General features: G+C 44.5%; 1 protein-coding gene across 1 annotated transcript in view; it reads left to right on the top strand.

The window, feature by feature from the left end:
• Positions 1-12,179: 12,179 nt before the first annotated feature.
• The window catches only part of MTM1 (myotubularin 1), a 405,405-nt gene continuing 390,897 nt past the window's right edge, over positions 12,180-26,687 (top strand). Inside the window, exon 1 of the mRNA XM_086918601.1 lies at positions 12,180-12,434. The gene's annotated coding sequence lies outside the window, so the exon portion shown is untranslated. The remainder of the gene's footprint in view (positions 12,435-26,687) is intronic.

Below are 26,687 nucleotides of genomic sequence, written 5' to 3'. Positions count from 1 at the left end.
CGCTTTCCCTACTGTTGCACTCTCTGGGGTGGGAATAGTAATTTTTACCCCTACGCTATCCAATGCTTTCCCTACTGTTGTACTCTCTGGAGTGGAAATAGTAATTTATACCTTTCCAATATCCAACGCTTTCCCTACTATTGCACTCTCTGGAGTGGGAATAGTAATTCTTACCCCTACGCTATCCAACGCTTTCCCTACTGTTGCACGCTCTGGAGTTGGAATAGTAATTTTTACCCTCCCGCTATGCAACGCTTTCCCTACTGTTGCACTCTGGAGTGGGAATAGTAATTTTTACCCTTATGCTATCCAACGCTTTCCCTACTGTTGCACTCTCTGGAGTGGGAATAGTATTTTTTACCCCTACGCTATCCAACGCTTTCCCTACTGTTGCACTCACTGGAATGGGAATAGTATTTTTTACCCTCCCGCTATCCAACGCTTTCCCTACTGTTGCACTCACTGGAGTGGTAATATTAAATGTTACCCTCCTGCTATCCTACGGTAAAATATTGTACATTTTTTATTAATAACTTAAATTAATTATATCTTAATTTTAAGGTTATTTGAGTATTTTTAAGTATGTTTTAGTTAATTATATTTATTATTTCATTAATTTTAAATTACTTTTAAGACATTTAAAAAAAAATCGATATTTTGACTGCCTATATTTTTTACAGACTATATTTTGGATTCGATATTTTTGTACTTACCTGTTTGTAGATAGGAATTCGATATTTTGGCATTCTATATTTTGGTGACTATATTTTGGTAAGTCTATATTTTGTCATTCTATATTATGTCAGTGATCCGAGAAATATAAACCCTGGTTCCCTCTCAAGGACCTTCTTGGAGATTAAACCCCAAACTGAATTTCCTTGACTATCTGTTTATTTCGGGAGCCAGAAAATGTTTCTTCAAGTTTCATCATGGCACCCTACCTCTCCTATCCTTCAGTTCAAAATGGAAATCCAACTCCGATAAAAATATCACGTGCACGGTATGTCTGCAGGTGGAAAAATCCTTACCTCACTTTATCTTTTTCTGTCCCAGCTACAACCGGTCCAGGAAAAGTTGGATCATTCTGGTCTGTAAGCAGTTAGGGTTTAGACAGGACATTCTGATGCTTAGGATGTTCCGCACAGAAACAAGGGAGTCCGCTGTCTGTGCTGTGGCTAAATACCTTCATTAGAGTTGGTCCATTAGGGCATAAGTAATTGGATAGCTTCTGCTGGGCACTGTTCTTAGTGGGGCCCCTCTTTGCCCCACCCTCCCATTTCTCACATTGTTGATTCAGCCACTCCAGTACAGGATTATTGAGCATGTTTATCCATAACTTGTTAACATATTTGTTGTTCTCCTAGGATGTAACTGAGGTGCCCACTTTTTTAATGTTGATGTCTTACTAGTCATTTTAAGTGTTTTATGTAATTGTAGCAATCACGTTTTAATCAGACTTTCATCAGTGTAACTCAAGTGTTTGTACTGAATTGCTCCGTTGTCTATTCTATGTGCTTTTATGGCTGCATAAACTGAATAAAGAAATATTTGGACACAGTATTTCAGATGTGGTTGTAATCACTTGACACAATACTCCAAATGAGGCCTGCTAAAATGGACACAAACTAGATATTAAACTAGACAAAAAATAGGAGAGGTGGCCTCTAGAGACTAAAACAATACACCAGAGGTGGCCTGTACAACTGTACATATCACTGAATATGTGGCACAAGCAGGTAGATACATAGAAAAAAAAGTCCAGGATGAGCCATGATATGGAAGAGGTGGCCTCTAATACATTAAATAATACACCACAGGTGACCTCCAGAAGTGGGCAAAACACTTAGGATGTGGCCTGCAGAGCTGCAGAGCCCGATATTATGTTACATGTGGCCACTAGAATTGCACAATACTGGAGTTCACAATAAGCCAGTAACTTCTGCCAACAGTTTGTCGCAGCGAGTGCAGACATTGGAGACAAAACTCTTCAATCTGGTGAATTTATTTTCCATCAATACAGGTACAAAGTCACCGCCACAAAGGAGTAAACCTTTGCCCTCAGCCCTGAGCCCAACTGCCATTTATGAACGTTCCTCCCCTAGCTACTGAACCACTTTCTCCCAAACATCTAAGAATGCCTGCCAGGTTTATCTTAAAAACACCTGTAAGCACCGTCAAGTCTTTTTAACAACTTTTTGATTTTTGGGAGGGGATGTGAATCTACTCAGATCTCTTTACTTAAACTACACAAATCCACACACACACTCTCATGTCTCCATTGAGCTTGCAAGTCACCACCAGAGGAGACAACCACATAGAAGGCTCAATAGGCTCAATTACTCCTTTCTCCTGTAAACATCTTAATTAATTTACTAAATCATCCCTCAAACTAAACGGAATTGTTTGTAGTTTATGTTTTACAGGCAAAGTCCCATGTTTATGCTTTATTTTGTGTTTAAATCCTGAGATCTTACCCAATTTGTCTGTGAAAACTTTGGGAAACTCCAAAGCACGTTGTTCTTTTACAACCAAAACCTATTCTTTCACTCCTGATCTAAGCACCATACCAAACACCCTTGGTAAAACCATCCCAAGAATGTTGAGGCCCTTCTTGGCCACAGATATTTTTACCTGAATTCTACATCCCCTGAATTAGGGAATGTCCTCTTCGTATCCTTCAAAAATTATCCTCCTACCTTCATATGAAACCAGAGATCTGCAAGGGTGAAAGATTTTTCTGACACTCCACTTTTCATTAAAAAAAGATCACTGTGATCCCTGCATCTGAATGAACTATCCAGTGTAGTGTCTTATCATGCATCTCTCCCCAACTGAATGTTGGTTGGGAAGAGATGCATGCAGAAGCACTGCACAGGACCGTTGGTTATGGAGATATGCATGCAGAAGCACGGCGCAGGATGGTTTAAAGCCAAGATGAAACCCCTGTCCTACATTTCTCCACACTATGATGCAAATTAAATGCATATTTAAGTTAGAGGCCTAAAGACTGTACTTATAACCACGTTCCGTCTGGAGTGTGCTCACTGACGAAGACGGTTGAGTGCTTCCACTCACTTATAACACATTGTTCGGGATGCTCTGAAGTCTAAGGCCTCCATATATATTCCTTTGGCCCTGACGAAGGCCATAGACCCGACGAAGCATGTTGACCCGATCACTAGGTGTCGTGGACCAGTGACTCATCCAGTAAACACCACCTTGTTTTTAGACTTATCCCTATCCTATTTTTTTCCCCCAATAAAGATTCACCTGAAGAAGTGGAGATAATGTTAATGCACTCGCCACTGTCAACATCCAGACAGTCTCCCTCCTGGTGAAGGTTTTGATTTCACCAATAGAATGGGACACTCAACTGACAAAACCAGATGATGATGGTATCCACTGAGCCACACTAAGTACAGATTAAATATACCATAGTCTGTGAACGTGTGGTTGAGGGTCTCTGAGACTAAAGGTTCTGAGACCCTGGTACTGAGATTTATGTGGTTCATTCCCTCCCTTTCTGAGAGATAATGCTTCTGGTATAGTCTTAAGCACAGTTTCAACAAAATTGCATACGGACAGAAAGAGACCTCTGCACCATCAGCACAGTTCACACCTGGATCGTCCTCTCAAGTTCGCCAGGATCCGTTGTGTGATCCTCATGCTGGGACCTCTCCTAGACAATCTCGCCTTCTGAGGAGTCAGGAACACTCCTATTTCGCAGCAGACAGGCACACCTTTAGAGAGACAACAGCAGAGTGGTTTCAGGTGATATCACCACACATGTGGGAGACTGGCTGCCAGCCCTGTTACACAGCAGCACTTTGAGTACTCTACAGAACACTTTCTTTGTTGGCTAAGAGAAATGTGGGTCTGGACCCAAGTAGGGATGTTTGAATCACACATTTATACACATTTTCTAGATAGGGGCTGTGAATCCAGAGCATCAAACTTCAGAACCCATTTGAGAGGGTTCCCTCTCCAGCCACAACATTTGTGTAAAGTGATGCTTCTCACAGTACTTAGCAGATATGATAGTCTGTTGCCAAGGAGCACCTACAGCATAGGCACAATGAAGTGTGAGTTTTCTGCACCTGGCTATCATCAGCCTTCTGAGGCAGTAATCAGGGTCAGACAAAATGGCAGACCTGGCTTAAAAATAGCTCCACCTTGAACAACATAAAGTGCAGCCCTATCATTCACCCCTACCATTTACCAAACAGCAGTGCTCAATGAGCACTAATAAGAAGGCCCTTGTTAACACAGTCTTCATGGAATGTACAAAGGTAGCCCTGTCTCAATCCTCCTCACTTCAGTGTCTGGTCCACCACTCTCTAGCCGCAGGAATGCAGTCAATACACTTCCACTGTTTGGTGAAGACATCTTCACTCTCCATCTTTCGCAATTCTAAACTAGTGGCATCCAAAATGCACCCAACTGGCTTTAGTATTCAGACTATCACACACAGAGTCCTAATAGCATATATAGATTACCGGCTTAGAGTACATGCACACATCCTCAACACACACATGTGATGACAGAGTAAGAGGTTGTGTTAGAAATTGGGTTTCTTGGTTGGCAGAGGTATGCACCCTGTCCAAGCAGGAACCACAATCCTAGTCAGGGTACGTCAGATATAAACCCTAATTAACCTGTGCTCACCCTTTGGTAGCTTGGCACAGAGCAGTCAGACTTAACTTAAGAAGCAATGTGTAAAGTATTTGTGCAACACTTCAAACAGTAGAACCGTGAAAACACCCCACAGAAAGATATACCACACCTGGTTAGAAAAATAGAGCTTAATTTATTGAACAACACAATACCAAAAAGGCAAAAATTCAATAAGTAGAACTGGGGTTATGAATTTTTAAAGAATAAATTGAAAAGTAGTACTTAAAAGCATAAAGCGACAACCGGGGCTATCTGGTCAAGCTAAACAGGGTCAAATCCAAAAGTTAAGGCCGAACGTGATGGAGCGCTGATTGTATACAGGGACCAGCCTTGGCCCACTGAAACAATACCTTGGCTTGCAGGTTGTGTCGAGGTAAAGGATGGAATGCGAGGAGCAAAGGAGGTGATGCATCAGCGTCGATCCTTGGGATGTAGGCAATGTGTCTGCTCCGACTGGCGCAAAGTTGAAGCTGCGTCGATAATCGAGGCAATGCGCGGCACTGTCGGCGATGCGATGCATCCTTACAGCAACGAAGATGTGTCGGTGTTGATGGAGGTGCACTGCCCTCGATCCTCACAGCAGAGGTGATGCATCGTTGTCGAAGTAGATGCACCTGTTCTGCACCGTGCAACGATGTTGATGCATGGCTTTTTACTTGAGGGCATTTTATACCCACTTCCAAGGGTCAAGGGACGGATTAGCACAACTTGGTAGGGCAAAACTCTTAGATGGCAGAGTCCAGTTGCTGCAGCAGGTGAGTTTGAAGTATTTTATGTCCCTCAGATTTCAATCAAGATATAAGCCAGCATGCCCTTGGAGTCACTCTGGTTCAGGGTTGGAGAGAAGCAAGTCCAGTACTACTTACTCCCAGGCAAGGCGGGCAGCAGACAGCATGTCAGCAATGCAAAGCTAGAGTCCATCAAAGTAGCAGTCCAGCAGAGTGGCAGTCCTTTCAGAAGCACTGCAGTCTTTCTTCCTGGCAGGGAATCCAAAGGTCCAGAAGTGTACTGAGTTAGTGGTGTAAGGGGCCCAGTGCTTACACTCAGTTGTGCCTTTGAAGAGGGGGAGAGTTCAAAGAGAGGCCTTTGAAGTACACAGAGTCCCTGCCCTTCCTTACCTGGCTCCAAACTCACTATAGGGGGAGGCGGTATTCAGCCCTCTGTGTGGAGGCAGGACACAGCCTATTCAGGCGTAAGTGTCAGGTCCCCTCTCCAATACTGCCCAGGATTGCCCATCAGGATGTGGATGGCCCATCAATCACATCTATGCTCCCTTTGTGTGTGGCTGTCTAGAGGGAATTCACTAAGCCCAGCTGTCACCCACTCAGATGTGTTTACAGAGACAGGCAGATGGCACCAAATGTTTAAAGTAAGAAAATGCCAACCTTCTAAAAGTGGCATTTGCAGAATTACAATTTAAAATCTAACTTCACCATATGTTGGGATTTTAAATTGTGATTCCAGAGACACCAAACTTGGGGCTCCTACCTCTTCCCAACTGGAAATTCCACTTATAAGAGCTAATAACGTCATCCCAATGTTAACCTCTGGGAGGGATAGGCCTTGCATTAGTGAAAAACTAATTCAAGAGTTTTTCAGTACTGGGATATGTAAAACTTAAAAGTGCATGTCCTACTTTTAAAATTCACTGCACCCTGCCCTTGGGCTGTCCAAGGCCTACATTAGGGGTGGCTTATATGTATTAAAAAGGAAGGCTTGGGCCTGGCTTGAGGGTTAACTTACCCAGTCGACATGTCAGTTTGGAACTGCAAACACAAGGTCTGCAATGGCAGCTCTGAGACATGTTTAAAGGGTTACTGAAGTGGGAGGCACAATCAGTGCTGCAGGCCCACTAGCAGCAATTAATTTACAGGCCTTATGCACATGTGGTACTCTTAAATAGGGACTTATAAGTAAATTATATATGCCAATTGATTGTGGATATTCCCGTGTTACCATGTTTAAAGCAGAGAGCAAAACCACTTTAACACTGGTTAGCAGTGGCAAAGTGCCCGAAATCCTAACATCAGCAAAAACAAAGTCAGCAAAAACAGATGGTTTGAAGTCAAAAGGTCTGGGGAAACCACATCAGGGATCCAGGTCTAACAGTTTGTATTTCATATAACAGCTGCACTTTAAATTGAAGTGTTATTAGGCCCTGCTGTCTTTGAAATAGAAAAAAAGGCGTTGGCACACTATCCAATATTAAATATGGTACACTGCTACCACTGCTTCATATGATGAACCCAGGAGAGGGACAGTAATCCACTTTTTGCTATGAGGACACCCTTATTGCGCCCCAGGTGTAATCCGAATAAGAAGCGGCACAGGAGAAGTGTGGCTCACTAGTTAAAGCGGCAGACCCTGATGCAGAGGTCTAGCCCGGAATCAGGGTTCAATTCCCCGCCTTGGCGGGTCTTGGGCTCAAAATTCCACGGACCTAATAATTCTCGCCTCGGTGCCTATTCTAATCACGGAGTCCCACTCTGCAACTCTGGGCAATAGCTTGCTTAATCTCCACAACGCTAAGGATGCCTGGCCTTTACCCTGGGGGTGCCCAGGAGTGGACGTCTCACAGGGAAAGCCAGGACGGGTTTCACAGCAGTATTCGTACAAGCACCTTGAGACCCTTGCGGGTGAGTAGTGCGCTATACAAGTATTAATTTACAATTTACTGTAGGAACACGCTGGAGATTGTAGGTTCTTTATTGGATAGGGAGGTAACAGTTTAGTAGTAGATGGATAAGTAGGAGGTAATTTAAAGCCCCACCAGGAATAGGGACACACACCATGCTCAGTCCAGATCTTCACCAGATCTTTCAACTATCCTAGACCGTCTTCCAATGGTAACAGAACAATACAGATGACACCATTCTACCACAGCAAACCAACGGTTCCTAAAGGGTGAAGTGTGAACCTGTACTTCCTATGAGAGAAAGCAGGAATCAGGCGTGCAGAACAGTGAGCTTTTATTCACTCAAAATTATCAAATCTGCAGCTAGTGATCATCATGGGTGAGTTTCAGGCTACCCACTGCTACTTTATTCACAAAATATAGCAAAGACAGTGATGGTGGCACTCTTCTTGTCCAAGCTGGACTATTGCAATGCCCTTTTTATGGGCATTGACAAGTCCCAGATAAGAAAATTGCAATCCCTACAGAATGCCGCAGCAAGACTACTTTTAGGCATACCCAAAGGACAATCAACTTCAGCAGGAATTAAATTACTACACTGGCTCCCTGTCCAGCAGCGGTGAAATTTAAGGCTTTATGCCTTGTCTATAAAGCACTATACGGTGGCGGTGCTGAGGACACCCAAAGAATGTTCCCACCCTACACCCCCCCACGCACCCTTAGATCTGCCAGTCTGGGCCTTATTAAGATCACTAAGACCAGACGGGCAAGATGGGGGGGCAGGACTCTATCAAATTGCGCAGCAAAACTATGAAATAAAATGCTACAGCCATGAAACTTCAACCCAATTGGCAGCTCTTTAGGAAGGATCTGAAAACATGGTTGTTCACCTCCACTTAGGTGCCTGGTTAATACAGAGCGCAGATCCTGTCCACATACTCTAGCGCCAAAACGCCACTGCAATCGATCGCTCTATAAACATATAAATGTCATTGTATACTTGTAAAGCGCACAGCTGCCCCAGCAAAGGGGCGTCCCAGCGCTGTATACCGCTGGGGAACCCGTCCTGGCTTTCCCTGTGGGATGGTCCCTACTGGGAATCCCCAAGGTGGAGCCAGGCATCCCCGGCGTTGATGGGGCCGTTGTGGAGATTAGGCAAGCTAATGCCCAGAGGTGCCGAGTGGGACCCCAGGTTAGAGTAGGCACCGGGGCGAGAATTGTCGAGTCTGCTGACCCTGGTCCACAACCCTGCCGCGTCGGGAATTGAACCCTGGTCCCGGGCGACTTCTGCTCCCGGGTCTGCCGCCTCTAACCAGTGAGCCACACCACTCCAATAAACATAATCACCAGCGTTTGAATTGCTTTTCCTTCTTGATTTTGTTTTAGTCCTATCCTATCATTAGTTGGAGGAATAATTGTCTAATTCCTTTTAAATGGCCATAATCTCCGCATTTTGAGGTTCCCCAGGGAAGAGAGAGAATGTAGCCCTACGGCTAGAGCGATCGACCTCAAAGCTGGGGAACCAGGTTTGAGTCTCGGCAATGACGCTCAACATCCTATGATTCTGGGCAAATCACTTAATCCCCCCGTGCCTAACACAAAAAATTAATTGTGTAACGAAACTGGTGCTCATTTAAAGTGCTGTGATATCTTCGGGTCTAGTTTGCACTATATAAAACAGCACCATTTTTTTTTATAGGAGCAGAGAGCCTAGAGTCAACCACTTGCCACAGGTGGCCTGTGTTACATTCTCTTGTTCAAAATACCTACCACTGAGATCCATTTACCGCATGCCACACGGCTTCAACCAGGAATACCACACAGTTGCATACATGCTTTAATTGGGGACCACAACATATAGATTGATCTCCAAATCCCAGCCACTCCAGAGCCGTAAGATGCATCAGTTTCCCTCTGAATCATTCCAGGCATCAATAGCGCTCACAAAATATATCTGCATTCATCTGATACATTGGGAAGGTGCATACCAACCCAACGTCCTGATGATGACTCTGTCTAAATTGTATGTTTAGGGTCGAAACGCTGACTTGACACAATAGTGTACTGTTTTTATTTTTATTTTGGAGCATTTCACTCTTTGTCAGACTATGTACCAACCACCTAAGTATCCTGCCTCAACCAATATTTTATGTACATAGATTGTATAGTATCAATGCACAATATATTCACCTATTGTCACTTGCACTGCATTATAGTGTCATTTGGGATCACCTTCTTGCTTATAAATCAATTTAAGTATAAAGCTGCGATGATTTTTTTCTATTTGTTAAAAAATTAAATTAAGACTGTCCAACTGAGAAACTGAACCAATCTCCCGATAGTCTAAATGACTCTCTCTCCGAGGAAGTAGAGTTTCACACTTCCCCCTGTCGTGTAGTTCCTACAAACCTATATAGAATCTGCGCATTTAGACAACATACACTATAGGATTGGTGTCAGACTGATTCTAGACACCTCTACTGGGTATTTTAGCCTGTATACCAGCTAACTCACAGTGCCACTAGAAACCCCTCTGACCAAGGAGAGAATAGTTCTTGGCAACTATTGAACATGACAACCCTGATCCCTCAAGATCGTGGAAACAGTATATTACTTTTCGCTCAGTCACTCGTGCTCATTTAGTCTCAGAGAGATACACAGAATAAACGGTAGGTAAGTTTTTCAATAAGAATCTATTGAACCAACGTCATTCTAGTGTAAAATAGGTGTACTGAAACAACCACTAGACAGTACCAGATACAAATGATTATAAGCATTAACAGAGTAAAAGGATGGTAGATTTCTACCATTGTGCTAAAACAATTAACACAGTCAAGTATATAAAAATACATGACAGTAGAATGCGTACTCCTACGATGCAACCCTAACTAGATGTACCTAAGTAACTAGCATGTATGTAGGTGTAAAAGCCAAAAATCCATCTAGGATAAAGTCAACCTCATTACCTGAAGTGAGAGACTGTGGGACCCCATCTTGGTCTCGAGATGGACACCCTGCAAGGGATGTCAGACCACTGCGAGCTGGAGTGTCAGCCTGCAGGAACCTCCAGGTCTCGCGTGAGTGTGTTAGCATGGAAGCCGTTTCTGCTCTGACTACCTTAGCAAGATATGGTGTATATATACCCAAAGTGGTTCTCCGTGGAGATATACCTTACTGTGTAATCTCGGATTAGGATGACGGAAGGAATGACCTTTATACATAGTTATTATGCAAGAGACAGTAGGCCTGCTGTCCTGCTGTGATTACAAGAATCCTCCTGCATAATAAATGGGGCTTAGATTTTCGAAGAAAACCCCATGTCATCTTTGGAAATTACTGTAACTACGTAAAAGGTCAGTACTAAGAACCATTATGTGGAGTAATATCAGGGGAATGTGGGTGAAGGGTGAAGTTGCTACCTGAGCCTATATTGGGGTACCTATATGAAACAGACACTTTAGGGACCACTAGTTTGCTTTATTACTAGATCGCCATGGTCCCAGGATTACTGGGTTCCCTCTTTTCTTATACAAATATAAATACAATTCTAACACAAGCCTGGATGCAGGAAGCTGACTTAACCCCTTGCCCATGGCCGGAATTCCGCTCCTGTGCGGCACATTCCTATCGCGGGCGTGGTCATGACGGCTGGGAGCCGTCATCAGCACACGAGCACTGTGTGCCATGACGGCTCCCAGCCGTCATCAGCATCGAAGGGGTTAATCATTCAATTCCATAGTCAAAATAACACAGACACCACAAGTTCTCTCTTTAATTCAACAATAAAAACACAACAGTGCAAACAAGGGGTTGTGTTATATCTATACCCTACGTCTACATTATTGCTCAGCCTGCATGAGTGAGGATGCATGATGAGTGGATCAGACAAGGTCAGTGGATCACACCAGTATAACGGTCCAGTATAATAATATGCAAGGGATATTCCATTTCCAACAAGACCAAACTTTTCTCTATTTTCTTCTTGTGCCTCGTCGTTTTGTCGTTCCTACAACTTTTACTTACCCCTCAGTCTGGTTATTGTTGTATCCTTACAATGATGTAATGTTCCATGGTCTCCATGCTCACTGGATTCCAGAGTGTGGAATCCAGGGAGCAGTACATAGATGAACTGTTCCTGAGTGACTTGGTACTTGGATCTCCCTGGGGTTGTTGCTGTGAATAAACTACTATTTTGGATCTACAAATCTACTGTACTTGGAGTCATTTCAGTGGCGACGAGGATGGGATCGTTTTAAAGAATTTTATCACCATTCTGGATTAATGAAAATCTTATGAAGAAATCAACTGATGATCAACTGATGAACTAAAACTTTATGAAGAAACATTTTACTGATGAATTTAATGAATGCAACAACCCCAGATTAACAGAACATTTCGGTGGATTTCCAAGGTATCTGATTTTTTGCCCTTATGGCTTTCTATGCTATTCCGTCTATGCTATTTTTTCAGCCCTTCTTTCCGTCATATTAATTTCACCCCATTTAATTGTGATCATGCATTTTCCTTTCCAACTTTTCCGTCAAATCGTATCCGTTTCTGTTCCAATGTAATTTTACATTTCGTTCTTATTTGTGTTGATCTCCGTGCCTCTCTGTTTGATTGTACCTTGAACTTAAATTCAGGTCTGTCTCCGTCTTTTTTTTTACAGTTGCCTGCGGCAACTCCAAAAGTGTATATATGTATTTCAGAGCAAAGTAAAAACAATTAAAATAAAAAAACAACCAAAAAAAAAAGATACGTCCACAGCAAGACACTAAAGGACCGATTGACAGTGACCCAATCAGGGAAGCGATGGGCGTGCTCGCGAGGCTGCTCACATTTTTACCAGTAACCAATGAGTGCAAAGCGTGCTCTGAGTCTGTCTGTACTTGTCAAGGGTGCCACGGAAAACGACGCTCTCGTGACGCAATGTAGAGGCCGTGTGACTCTCCGCGGCGGAAGTTTACATACAAGACCTGCGGTGCTCGAGAGAAAGTGGTGGAGGGGGCACCGTTAACTTTCTCAGAGTGGCCGCCCTCGCATGGATGCTCACAGGTCTTTCAGCTTCTATCGGTCAAGGCGCCGCTAAGTGAGAGGAACTGACGAAAAACGGGACGCGCAGCAGGTAAATCAATGTGTGCCAGAATACACACCTCTGTAGAGAAGTGTGGACCCAGGTGTCCCAAACAGTGCCAACTGCCAAGCACCGAGTTCGCTCTTCGACCTGCAAACAGACGGGGCTGGCCAGGGTGGTCTGCAGCATTAGTGTACCTGATGAGTGACTGCTTGGCCATGGAGGGTGGCCAGTGTTTCTTATGAGTAATATTTTCATTTTGAAGTCTGTGACATTTACCGTCTGACACGGCACCCCCGAGTGATTTAGCATTGTACCGCAATTACTCAATTAAAAAAAGAAAAGTTGAACGCTCTCATAATGCAAGTATTTTACGATTAACGATGAATTCCAAGTATGGCGCTCCTCTTGTATGAACATTAAGATGTTTCATTTTTCCCCTTCAAACCAACCAGCCCCCCCTCCACCACTTGCTCCACTCCGCCCCCGTCAATGCCTGACCACCATACTTAATTATCCTGTACTCCAGTGTTTTCCAAACTATGGATCGCAACCCACCGTGGGAAGCAAGTCGATTTTTTGTGTTGTGAAAGTCTGAGCAACATATAAAGATGCCTTGAACTTTTTTTTTTAGTTATGGTGTACATTTGCTGCGCTTCTGTGTCAAGCAATGTCTTCTGACAACTTGCTGTTTTTTTTTTAAACAATGACGATTGGTGTTTATCAACTGATCTCAGTGTGCAGTCAAGGGGAAAACAAGTAAAGTGAATTATGTGACAATCTTGCTGGGCTACCTTGATTGTGAAGTGAAAGGATGTAGGATAAATAATTTTCTTCTAACACACAGCAAGTCAGCAACATGTAAAAACCTTCACATAAACGGTACACATTCAGCAGTTTGGAAAGAACAAAGCGGCACATTTTTTGTAATTCTAAAATGTGATAGAAGCAAGCAATGGGATCAAAACAAAGCAAGACACTTTGTCTTACTGAAGCACAAATAAAAAATATTTACTGAAACTCGATTTCCATACTTCATCATTATTGTGCAATATAGTTTTATCAGTAAAACTGACTGTCTATGCAAATTTAGTGGCCATTTCAGTGGAAAATGTACTGTCTGCAAATGACAATGCGATGCTCTAGAGGGGGCGTTCTGCTCCTATGAAGGAGTGGGATGTGGCAGACTTGGTTTTCATAGTCTTAGGTTCAAGCCTGAGAATCTCTGTACTTCTAAGATGCTTCATGCATCCAGATTTGTTTTGAGGCAGAGTGTAGCTAGTTTGCAAAAATCGATGGATTGCTCATTTGAATCTTATTCAGGCCTCAGTAGGGAGCCTTGTCAGTATTTTAGTATTGGGGTGATGTATTAAAATGTACTGCTGCTGGAGACTAAACAGGCTGGGGAGCAGTGCTTAATTTGTAAAATATTAAGTGCCAGGGCTCCGACCAGGAGGCCACTGCAGCTTGCACCACCCATCGCCCCTGTCATCGCTGCCAAAACAACTACTAACCATCTCTTTTGCATGTAAATGAGACTGTTCCGATTATTTCAGGTCCCAAAAGCTAAAGGAATGGGTGTGGTGAGGAAATATAAATTTTATGGTCAAGATGTGTTCCCTAGCGCGCACCCCACCGTCTCCATGTACGAGTTAAAGTGCATGTAACTTCCCTCCTGTACCAGCTATGAAGACGCAAATACATTTGCGTCCAACGTCAACATGTCCTCTTTTAGACCCATCCTGAATGGGTTGAATGGTCCGTTCCTAAGTATGCTATGCCAACGTCTTTTTGTAAATGTACTTCTACGTTTTTCAGCTCTAGCTGAGTAGGCCCTGAATTTCTGCCACCGAGCCTCTTTCCTGGCTTCTGACTCCAAGGGCCTCTGCCCAGGCTGCCTCTGTACCCGTGAACTCTGACTTACTTTCAGCGCGGCCCCTCGCGCTCAGCTTAGCCTGCTGCCTGCCAAGATTGACTATAACCTTCGAGTTATCTGTTCCGCTCCCCGAAAATACATTCCTGCCTGCTAGTTTCAGTAAACATTCCCCTCAGCTGCAGAGCCAAAGGGCCGGCCTGTCTCTATGCAAGTAATTCATAGCCCTTGTTGCCATGCTCCCATGGAAGGCCCATGCCCCCACGCTTCTCATACAGACACTCAGGCGCTTATACACGCACTCACAGCAAGTATAGAATAGCTTCTGCCCTAGAGACCTTTCCGCCCAGATAGCTTAGTTCCTAAACACCAGATATCCGATATGATAGAAGCACAAGTTGATCTGACATGCCAGACTTCTGTCTCTTTCCGTCAGTGTAAATGTCAAGTCCCCTGCACCCTCCAGCTTCACGTCAATCACACGTCATGCAGCTGCGCGCGCATCCAAGCTTCCGATTTCTGCTGACATTGCAACATTTCTGTTAGTGCCACCCTTTTGTGACACCTACCTGTGACGTTTCTAGCACACACCTCTAGTTCACGCCTTCTGATTACGCACTTGTAACACGTGTATACTGTTATCTTGTCTTCTCTCAGCTGTTACGCCCATTATAACTGTTTCCTATGACACGAATTAAGTATATAAGCTATGTAATGTAATAAAAGAGCGCTCTATCCCTTCTGACACCCCTGTGGAGGTCAGAACATGATATCCTGGTCTAGACCATTCCTTTTTGAGGAATAAAACCCCTAAGAACTCTAACACCACGGACTCTGTTTTCTTTCTTTCCGATTGAGTTATTATTGATTAAGTACTTACCTGCATAGAAATTAAGAGAGTAAATTAATTATTTACGTCAGTGGAGGCAGGTATTAATCATTTTTTATGTCTATTGTTTTCTTTAACAACTGATATACTGCTCATCTCTAAATTACACGAGCAGCGCCACCTGGTGGCAGACTGCCCTAAGTGTGGTGTTGACAAGTAGGTGCCGAGCATCAGAAACCAATTAAGTGCTGGTGATCAGCACCGGAAAGCTCCGGCTCAAATTAAGCACTGCTGGGGAGTGGTTGTCTTTGTTGTCTGAGCTTGATTCAGTGGCGGCTTTCCTCCTTATTTGTGTGTTTCTACCGTCCAGGAGCATTTTGGTCTCAAAGTGCTTTGAGTGATTGACTTCTATCTTTCAACTGCTGATGTTGTTTGCATTCAGGAAGACCCTTTTTCGGTCTCGCCTGGCGATAGCACCGCATGCGCTGCTCTTACTATGCGAGTGCCCTTTACAATCAATTCTCCCAAAGGCTACATGCACGCGTCTGGAGAGATAAAGATGGCTGCTGTAGCCATTTGTCCAATGCAAACAGCATGCGTGTGTCTGTAGGGACTGTGGACAGTCTAACGCCATTTTGTTGTCTTAGCAACGAAAATGCTGCTACGCATATACAGCTTGCCACTGCTTACTTCAACTCTTGCTCCTTCAACAAATGTGCATGCGCATGGTGGCGTGCTTTCACTTTCAACAATGAGCTAGGGTAGACCACGCACGTGCTGTGCCGCAAGAATACTGCTGCCTTCATGCGTTTCTGTGCGAGATCGTGCTTGAATACTCAGCTTAGTAGGTGTGCCTTCCCTCATTATTTTTGCCACTTAGTGCTCTGGACCCTTCACCTCACTGCCCAAGTGTTCAGGCCGGGGGCCGTCTCCGTAGTCCTCTGCAGCTACCGAGTGTTGTCCCAGGTCTGGGTGGCCTCTGCAGGCACTCACTTTGGTCAAGGTTCCCACTCCACGCAGTTATGTCCGGTCTCAGGCTTCAGCCAATGCTCCCCCGCTTCTGCCCCCAGGAATTGGTCCCAAAAGCTTGGGCTGTATAATGAGTCCAGAGGGGCCCTCTCTCACTCTGGCCCGACAGGATCAACTAGCCCGGACTCCGGCTTCAGCCATTGTTCCCCCGCAGCCCAGCTTCTGCCTCCAGAAGTTGGTCCCAAAAGCTTAGGCCGTGTACTAAGTCGGGGGGGGGCGGGGGCTCTCTCACTCTGGCCCGCAGGATCAGCAATCTTCATCAGGATTGCTCACAGCACTTATTGTGGTGGTGTTTGGTTCAGCCAGCCCCATTCTGGGCCCAATGGGCCGCCCTCAACTCCTTACCGCCTCTTGCAGAGTCACACAACTCCCATGGCGTCTCACACGTGGGCTCCTCTCCTCGCGATCCCAGCTCCTTTATGTTGCCGAGACCCCAGTTGGGCTCCCGGGTATCCGCCTGCACCTCACTTGGCCAGCCCACGCAGGGGCACTCATCTCCACATTCCGCCTCGCCAGACAGCTCAGCAGCCTCGGGCCCCCTTGACCGCCACTGCGATTCCCAGTGATTACACAGTCATCTTGGAGGCGCTTAGTCCGGCTACCGCTTGCTGAAATCAGCTGCACCAGCTCCCCCTGGCAGCGGAGGTCCAAAGTGGATCGCCAAGGTTACCCCAGACGAGTACCCAGGTCCTGGCTGCCGCTGGAGCAGTGGGAATATCAGGATAATTTGCGGGCTGGTGCGAAGGCTCACGAACGCCTGTAGGAATCTGGGCCCATGCAGTGTAGAGATGGCCAATGCCATGGTGAGCCCATGCAGTGTGGAGGTGACCAACGCCATGATGGGCCCATGCGGTATGAGGTATAACAACCGTCATGATGGACCCATGCAGCTGAGGTGACAGACGCCATGGTGGGTCCAAGGAAGAAGTACTTGGACCATGCTCAAAGGGAGGATCAATATCCTGCCACTGCTTGCGCTTTTAGAGGTACTTTTTGTTGTTGTTGTGGAAGCATTCTATAAGAGAGCTGTCTGTACTCTGTGCTGCTTTCCCCTTTACTCCCTGTGTCTTTTTCTTTTGTTGTAGTTCTGTGCCGGTGATGAGCTTTTCTCTCATTTCCAACTCAGCATCCGTTACCACTTACTGGTGAATTGTGCCTGCTTTTACTCAAAAACAGCATAGTATGTTTCAAAACATGGGCAAAAGAGGCTTCCGCTCACGTTAGTGTGACTTTTCTATTTTTATAGCTATGCGGAAGCATGTTGCAGAAGCATGCCTCAGTTCATGTTTTGGAGATGTCAAAAGTTGGCAGCCACACTTTTTTGGTAGCTTCCTCATCATTTTCTGAAACAAGTGTGAAGTGACCTAGGAACAGTGGTCATGTTCAGTGTGTTTGTAATGATTAAAACATGTCGACATGCAACATTTATGAAGTCAAGGAGTGTTTTAGGTACAAAAAAAGCATACAAAATGCAATAGGTCTCGCCTTTCATTAAGTTAAAGCCATTTACTTTGCTACAGAATATCATTAGCAAAGCAAATGGCTTTTACTTAGTCAAAGGCGAGACCTATAGCATTTTCAATGCTTGTTTTTTTTTAGTTTCAGCACTCTGCGGGAGTGGATGTGATCACTTTCTCTCTCCTTTTGTGTGCTAAGTTCTCATTCAATTTCAATGCTCCACTCTGTGTTGCTCCCAACTAATCTATTGCTTACCATGCACCTCCCTATCCTGTTTGGATAAAAAAAAAATCTCCATCCTGTTGCTCTGCACCTACCCTCCCATGCAGCCACTTTCCCACCTTTTGCTTACATTTAGGCTCCTCTGTGCAGTAGGAGGGCAGTGGTCTTAAAATGTTATTTTGGCCAATAAATCATTTGAAAAATGGCCCCCTGTGGATGTGTGTGTATCCGTGGCAGTAATCTTATGATCTCTGGGTACACCCCCAATAGTTTTTCACGTAGCTCTAGTAGAGATTAATACTTGGATATCAATCCAGTGTAGTCCTGGAATATTCTGCTTGCCCACTCGCAACGGCGAGTCAGATTTTATCAAGTCGAGCTATGTTTTGCACCTACCGGTCCGCTCTGATGAATGAACATACTCCTATTCATCCAGAAAGTAAATGAGCAATAAAGATGCATTTCAATCTGGTTTTTATCTTGACACATTTGCTGTCTGATCAAGGAAAGCGCTCAAATGTTTGTTTGTCTTTTTACTAATTGCTGCTTTGAAAATGCTGTCTGACAATCGCTGTGAAACAAAAGGCTGTTCAATGTCAGTTTTTATCTAACAGCATTTTAATAGTTTGTAAATCGAATTTTTAGTATTTGAGAAGTGTAGTGCTAACAGATTTAAATAAGCAAAACAGAACTCTTTACTTGATGATGTGTAAATGACAAATATTTACAGAAACTCGAATTCCAAACATTTTGTGTACACTATTTAGTATTATTAGTAAAACTTAATGCCATTGGAACATTTTGTCAAGTCAAGTCAAAATTTGTATAGCGCACTACTCACCCAGAGGGTCTCAAGGCGCTTCAGGGGGGGGAGGGGGTTCGTTACTTATCAAATAGCCAAGTTTTGAGTTGTTTTCTGAAGGAGAGGTGGTTCTGTGTAAGGCGGAGGTGGGTGGGGAGAGAATTCCAAGTTTTGACGCTAAGTAGGAGAATGATCTTCCTCCTATGGTGGCTTTTCGGATGCGTGGAATTGTGGCAAGGGCTTGATTGGACGATCGTAGTTGGCGGGTGGGGGTGTAAAAGGTCAGGCGCGTGTTGAGGTATCTGGGTCCTAGGTCGTATAGGGCTTTGTGTGCGTGGGTGAGGAGACGGAACGTTATTCTCTTGTTGACGGGGAGGCAGTGAAGGTCTCTCAGGTGACAGGATATGTGATTGTGGCGGGGTATATCTAGGATGAGTCGGGCGGAGGCGTTCTGAATACGTTGCAGTTTTTCTGTAATTTGGCTGTGGTTCCGGCGTAGAGGGTGTTTCCGTAGTCCAGTCGGCTTGTGACAAGTGCTTGGGTGACCGTCTTTCTTGTTTCGGTGGGATTCCATCGGAAGATCTTTCGGAGCATGCGTAAGATGTTAAAGCATGATGATGAGATGGCGTTCACTTGTATGGTCATCGAGAGGGAGGAGTCTAGAATGAATCCCAGGTTGCGAGCATGGTCCGTTGGTTTGGGTGCGCTGCCCAGGGCCGGTGGCAACCATGAGTCGTCCCATGCAGAGGGGGATGATCCTAGGATTAGGACTTCCGTCTTGTCTGAATTCATTTTTAAGTGGCTGTTCTTCATCCACTGGGCTACTTCTTTCATCCCTTCGTGTAGGTTGGTTTTGGCGGTGTTTGGGTCTTTGGTGAGGGAGAGGATCAGCTGGGTGTCGTCGGCGTAGGAGATGATGTTGAGGTTGTGCTGGCGTGCAATGGATGCGAGGGGGCTCATGTAGACGTTGAAGAGGGTGTGGCTGAGAGATGATCCTTGTGGTACGCCGCAGATGACTTCAGTGGCTTCTGATCTGAAAGGGGGGAGGCGGAATCTCTGGGTTCTTCCGGCGAGGAACGAGATGATCCAATCCAATGCTTTTCCTTGTATCTCAACGTTGCTGAGGCGTTGTACAAGGGTGCTATGACAGACCGTATCAAACGCTGCGGAGAGGTCCAGGAGGATGAGGGCAGCTGTTTCCCCGTTGTCGAGTAGTGTTCGGATGTCGTCTGTGGCTGCGATGAGGGCGGGTTCGGTGCTGTGTTTGGCTCGGAAGCCGGACTGTGAGGGGTCGAGGGAACCGTTAGACTCGAGGAAGGCGGCGAGCTGACTGTTGACGGTCTTCTCTATGACTTTGGCAGGGAATGGGAGGAGCGAGATGGGGCGGTAGTTCTTAAGTTCAGTGGGGTCTGCTGTAGGTTTCTTCAAGAAGGCACTGAGTTCGGCATGTTTCCAGCTTTCCGGGAAGGTAGCGGTGTTGAGGGAGCAGTTGATGATATCCTGGAGATGGGGTGCGATAATGGAGTCGGCCTTGCTGAAGATGTGGTGGGGGCATGGGTCGGTTGGTGATCCGGAGTGAATGGAGTTTATCAGGCGGATGGTGCCTTCGGTGCTGATCGGGTTCCAGGCGCAAAGGGTGGTGGTGGGGGACTTCAGTTCGGTGGTAAGGGGGGTAGACTGGTCGCCGAAGCTGTTATGTATGTCAGCGATTTTGCTGTGGAAGAACTAGGCTAGAGAGTTGCAGAGGTCTTGAGAGGGAGTGATGTCGTTGGTGCCGGCGCTGGGATTGGTAAGCTCTTTGACGATGCTGAAGAGTTCCTTGCTGTTGTAGGCGTTGTTGTCGAGTCAATCCTTGAAAGCTGATTTCTTGGTGGATCGGATCAACTGGTGGTGATTGCGAGTGGCGTCCTTGAGAGCGGCCATGTTGTCTGTGGTTGGGTTTTTTCGCCAGGCTTTTTCGAGGGTGCGGCAGTTCTTTTTGGAGTTCTTGAGGTTGTCATTGAACCAGGAGGCTTTTTTGCTTCCTGGCTTGTTGTGATGGTTTTTCAAGGGTGCTAATTCGTCAGCGCATTGGGTGATCCATTGTGCGAGATTGATGGCTGCTTGATTTGGGTCCGATGATTTGACGGGAGGGTTTTGGTTTAGCGATGTGGTGAGCTGGTCGGTGGTAATTTTGTTCCAGTTTCTGCGGGGAACTTGTTGTGGGTGGTGGTGGGACAGGTTTTAAACATGATTTGAGAAACAGGCCTGCCTCCTCCCCCCACTCCCCCCCCCCCCCCTTCCCCCATTATGACAATGCTGTTAATGAACCCTTCCCCCATGATGACAATGCTGTTAATGAACTAAGCGTCAAGTGTGTGGTCATGTGTATCTTACATCTGGCTAGATTTGTATTGTATATGGAGCAAACATTTAGGTTATTATATCAAATGAGTTTTTTTTTATAGCAGACATGCTGAGCTCGCATATTTTGAAAGTCCTCTCATATGTGAGAATGGAGAAAATGGTAGCTAGGTGGATTAAAATATTTGCCCTGGATCACACCGTTTGAAACCAGTTTATGGGTCACTAGGATTACAATTATGTTGAGTAGATTATTTAAGACACTAGACCTCTAAGTCCATTAACATTTGTATGATTTTCTGAGGCTTGCAGTGAGAGAATGCACTTAATAGTCAAGCAATAGAAAGAACTTCTTTTAGGTAGACAGTTGATGCAAAACAGCGGACTCTTCTTGGAGAATTACACATATAGGTTTTTATTTTGGCAAAAATGCTCACGTCCCAAAAATTAAATCTTAGCTTGACGCGCTTACAAAAATAAGTTGAAACTGCAATTCTGTAAATTCCCAATATGAAATCCGATAGTGGGTAAAAGGCTTTGTGTTGACTTAGGGGTTCCGAATCGCCTTGGCTGGTTGCCAGGGCAAAAATAAATGTTTACTCTCAACACTTTGCCTCTAACTGCATAGCCAGTGGTTTCATATTTTAATCACTTCAGAATATTTAAGGATGCCAAATCACCCACAAGCCTCCCTTTCCCACATTTTTTGGGACTGTCATTTGATATGAAAAGACATAGCCACCAAATAAAGAAGCCATTCTAAGTAGAAGTACATCTGTTTGGTGGAGATGCAACTCAGTCTATAGACACGTCCTCTTCTTTACATGCATATTAATATTAAGTCAATTCAATTCAATAAAGACTTTATTTCGGATATATTTCAATCCATAAAAGTACACAAGTAAAATACATTAGACATTTCATAATTAACATCACAGTTACTAAAAAACATATTATACATATTTCATTAATGAGTAAGTAGGCAAAATCATAGTTAAAGTGCAAATAGTACTGGATTTACAACAAGATACATAATCATTCAGTAGGAAGTTCATCATCCTTCAGAAATATATAATCACTCGTCTAGGCACTTTCTCAATTTAGCAGTTAATTTTAAGAATCCTATCGCATGAAGAACACTATCACTGTGCAAAAGCTGTAGATACATAAGTGCTGGTCTTATTTGATTAAAATTTAGTTTCTTTAAAAGGGTAACAAGATAACGTTTTCGTGGGTATTCATAAAACCTACATAAAAATATAAAATGCAGCATATCCTGTGGAGACTTCCTGTCGCAGCCACAGGGAGCAGCAGTTTTATTAAAAATGTCCGACTTTGGTCTAATTAAAAGATGATGGAAAATTTTAAACCTGAACCTCGTCAGCAGAAATTTTTCATGAGAAGTGAAGGAGCATGTTAGATATAATTCCATAGTGTCACAGGTTTTTAAGATGACATATTTCCTAACATTAGGTTTCATGAGGTCAACCTCTTCTCTTTGGGCCCTTCTATCCATGTAAAAAGCCCCCTTAATTGCTGCCACATCGCCTTTTACTATCCCACTGGGGTTTTCAAACAGGTTCAGACAACCAAGCCTCAGGAAATGAGATTTCAGGTATTTTAGCCAGGGCACACACATTGATTTATCATGAGATACAAGGTCTTTCACAATCCGGTGGGTTAGCAGAATGTCTTGGTTTAACCATAATTTTACCCAGCATGTCAGTGGTCTTAGCGCAAATATATCAGATAGGTACTGACTTCCAAATTCTTCGTGTACTGCTAGGTTCGATGTACTAGCTGGGACACAGAGGAGACGTTTTAAAAAATTGTTTTCAATAACCTGTAGCTGTTCACCACTTGCATAGCCCCATATCTCACTGCCATAAACAGCGGTAGCTATCGATTTAGCATTATAGAGTTTCATCATAGCAGTATTTGGCTTTTTCCCCAATTTAGTGGCAAAGTTAAAGATAGAGGCATTTACCCTTGTAATTTCCCTTTTCTTTCTTGCCACGTGTGGGCCCCAGCTGAGCTTTGTGTCAAATACAACACCAAGATATAAGAATGCATGATTGATGGGGATCAGAACATCATCTAGTTTAAAAATAAAGTTATTTTTCGGTTGACGGCCAACATGCATTATATAGGATTTGGAATTGTTGACCAAAAGGTCTCTATTAGTCATAAAGTTATTAAAAGCATTCAAAAGTGCCTGGAGACCCTTCTCCGTTCTAGAAATTAAAACCGCATCAGCTGCGTATAAAAGTACAGGAATACCCTGCCTGCCGACTCTGGGGCAGTCTGATTTTACCTCCTGTAGTGCAGCATCTAAGTTATTAATGTAAAAATTGAAAAGAAATGGGGCCAGGGTGCAACCTTGACGCACTTCCTTATTGATGTTAAAATTACCAGTGGTTTCCCCATTAGTTGAGAACCTAACATTAGCACTGGTGTCACTGTGCAAGTCCATCAGAAAATCCACAATCCCTATGTCCACACCTTTCTCCCTCATGGTCTGCCACAGCCTTCCTCTGTTAACACAGTCGAAGGCCGATGACCGATCCATGAAGGCGAGGTGGACGGCTCCCTTCTGCACGACAGTATATTTGCTCAATATGAGGAACAGGTTGAGGCACTGTGTTATGGTAGAACGGCCTTCACAGAAGCCATATTGGGAAATGAACATAATATTTTTGTTAGATGTCCAACTTGATAAACGCTGCAGTAAGATTCTCCCCATAATCTTGACCATAGAGTCTATTAATGAAATTGGACGATAGCAAAGGGGGCTGACCTGGTCTCCTTTCTTAAACACCGGGACAATTGTTGACAATCCCCAGGACAAGGGACAGCCCACTATGGCGGCAGCGTTAAATACAGCTACCAAGATAGGTACCCAAAAACCTGGATCTGATTTATAAAGATCCGGTGGAATTCCATCAGGTCCAGGGGCTTTCCTAGCTGTTAGTCCCTCTATGGCGTCCATTACCTCACTTTTATCAAATTTATTTTTGCCTCCCCTGGCATAAGGTAAAGCATCAACTGTTACAGGGTCCGCTGAGTAATACAGTTTTTTAAAATGAAGTTCCCACTCCTCCTTTGTTATGCAGCAATCTACTCCATCACCCGGTTCTTCTACCAAGAACGGTCTTTTAACTAGCGCCCAAAATCTAGTGCTACAATTTAAGGTGGAGGGGTCAAGTATTTCATCCCAAGCCTCTTTTCTTAAAAACTCCTTACGGGATGCAATGACAGCTTTATATTCTTTTCTACACAGTTTTACACCCTCCCGATTTCTCGGGGTGGCTGACAAAGCAAACCTAAGTTTACGTGCAGCTTTGGTACAGTCGTAGTTAAACCACCTGGGACCCCCTTTCACCATGTTCTTGACGGGGACTGACAGTAATTCTGACACCTTCTCCGATAAGTTTTGATAAGCAGCTAGGACCTGCCTAGGATCTCCTCCCTCAAGGGTACAGTTTTAATATCCTCGGTGCATTTATCAGCGATATTTTTATAGAGAAGATCCGGGGTGACCATTGACGATTTAAGACGCCTCCTCCCATCTGTTGTGCACAGCCTACCTGTGCTACCGCTCTGGTTTCCCTTTTTAACCCAGGGTCCCTTTAGACAGATTGTTAGGGGGTTATGGTCACTAAATTCACTTAGCTCAATACTGAACGAATCCAGAAAAATCTGCATCGTCAGAGAGACTAACATATGATCTATAAAGGTGCCCCTGCCATGCCCTTTGAAAGTAGGAATATCAAAGCATTTTGCCGAGTCCCTGAGTGACATAGCCAATGAGAGGTCAAAGTTATTCATCAGATCATTACATAGTTCCCCATCCACAGTATGTTCCATGTGTATGCCTCCCATACGTTCAAAATGCAAATCTGTTAAGCATTTCTACAGTAGATCACCGCAAGGGTGCACATTAAAATCCCCCATGATCATAAGATTATGACCAAGATCTTTCAAGAAAGTCGTGATGAAAGAATTCAATACAGAAATTTGATTAGAGCCTGCACTATCATGAGTTGCATTATAAAAATTCACCAAACCAGCCCGACAGTTTTCTCCATATAGAACTAAGCCCATCACTCCGGTGTGCTGTGATTCAATTCTACACATTTTACATGGTACTAAAATAGAGACAAAAATGAAAAGTCCCCCCTTTGGTCTACCCCTTGTTGATGGAGTAGCTGGCACATAGAAGGCCTTGTACTCTTCCAGATAGAGATCACACCCCACAAACCAAGTTTCTTGTAGACAGATGATCTTAAATTGCTTAATGTAATTAACCCAATTTCCATCAGCCATTTTGGAAGCCAAGCCTGCAATATTCCATGAAACAACATAACATCCAGATGCTATATCCTGTGGGTTCTCTATGTGTATAGGTTCACCTGAAGCCACAGTGCCCTGAGCCGCAGGTACCTCCCGTCAATCACACATCTCAAGTCCAGACAGGGCTTCATACCTGTTCTGTGTGTTAACATTAGACCCATGGTGATAGCATCCAGCGCTATTAGTCCTATTGTAGGTTTCATCCATACTTCCAGGCCCGCATGGATTAGTGATGTTATATATGAATTGTGTGTCCATGACTGGGGTCTGTAGTTCAAACACCCGCCTAGTTATCCTTTGTTGGGGAGTGGATTTGCACAAGTGTGCGTAAAAGTACCCCAGTGGGCGCACACAGATACTGTTCTCATTGTAAACTAGTGAGGATGCTCTTAAAAGGACAGTTGCCACATGCTGGGGATGTTTAAAATTTATGACAATGCAATCCCCACTGCCCATCTTTTTAGACGGGCCTACCCAGTTCACCCTCCTTACTGCCATTATCTGATCTGAATAAGAAATGGGAAAACTACAATTTTTATTAAGCCATGCCACTGTCTTATTTTTCAATGATGCATGAGATTCATCAAATGGTGAGGCGGGATGAGTACCACAAGATGGAACATTAGTCAATACTGCCACAAACGGTGCACAGTCAGGTGGTAAGTTCAGGTATCGATTGTTCCTGGGGGGTCTTGGGACTGGACCACTTCGTGGGGCTATATTGGGTTGTGTCAACAAAGCAGGTACCACTTGAACGACTGGTGTACTTAATGCCTCATTCCCAGTGGTGGCTTCTGCAACAGTGTTGCGAGTATTCTGATGTTCTTTTGCCTTCGTCACATCCTGCCCTTTTCCACCAGCCTTAACCCTGCCACTAATTGGTGCAGCCAGGTGTGCAGATACCAGGCCGCCCAGCCTAGCCACTTCCGTGACCAGGGTCTCAATCTGACTGGTCAGTGGTTTGATCATCTCCTCTATTTTCATTACAAATTTTGCTTCTAGATTTTTAATAAGAGAAGCAAACTGATCAGAGTTTAAATTAAGACCACTATCATTATTTCCAGTGAACACAAAAGGGTTTATGACAGGGCTATGTGCTTTTTTCCCATCCAGATCCCTTCTTTTAGTACTATGCTCCCCCCCCCCCCCCCCGTTTTTGTTGTGCTATCCTGCAGGTTCTCATCGGCCTAATAACGGGCGTAGCTTCACCTGTTTCCTCGCTTGACAGGACGTGTTGGTCTGAGTGAACCTCAACACTCACTGTAATGGGCGTCGGCGGTTCTACTCTGGTGTCTCCGCTCGTATTTGCCTCAGCGTCTATAGTCATCCTGAGGGGAGACATCTCTGGCAAATCCGGTATCGAAGTGCCCTTCCCTAGAGAGGCACGTCTTTCAT

The sequence above is a fragment of the Lissotriton vulgaris genome, chromosome 4_1 (genome assembly GCF_964263255.1).
Source record: "Lissotriton vulgaris chromosome 4_1, aLisVul1.2, whole genome shotgun sequence".
NCBI classification, from domain to species: domain Eukaryota; kingdom Metazoa; phylum Chordata; class Amphibia; order Caudata; family Salamandridae; genus Lissotriton; species Lissotriton vulgaris.
The sequence above is the reverse complement of the archived record's forward strand: the minus strand, read 5'-3'. Positions and strand labels throughout refer to the sequence as shown.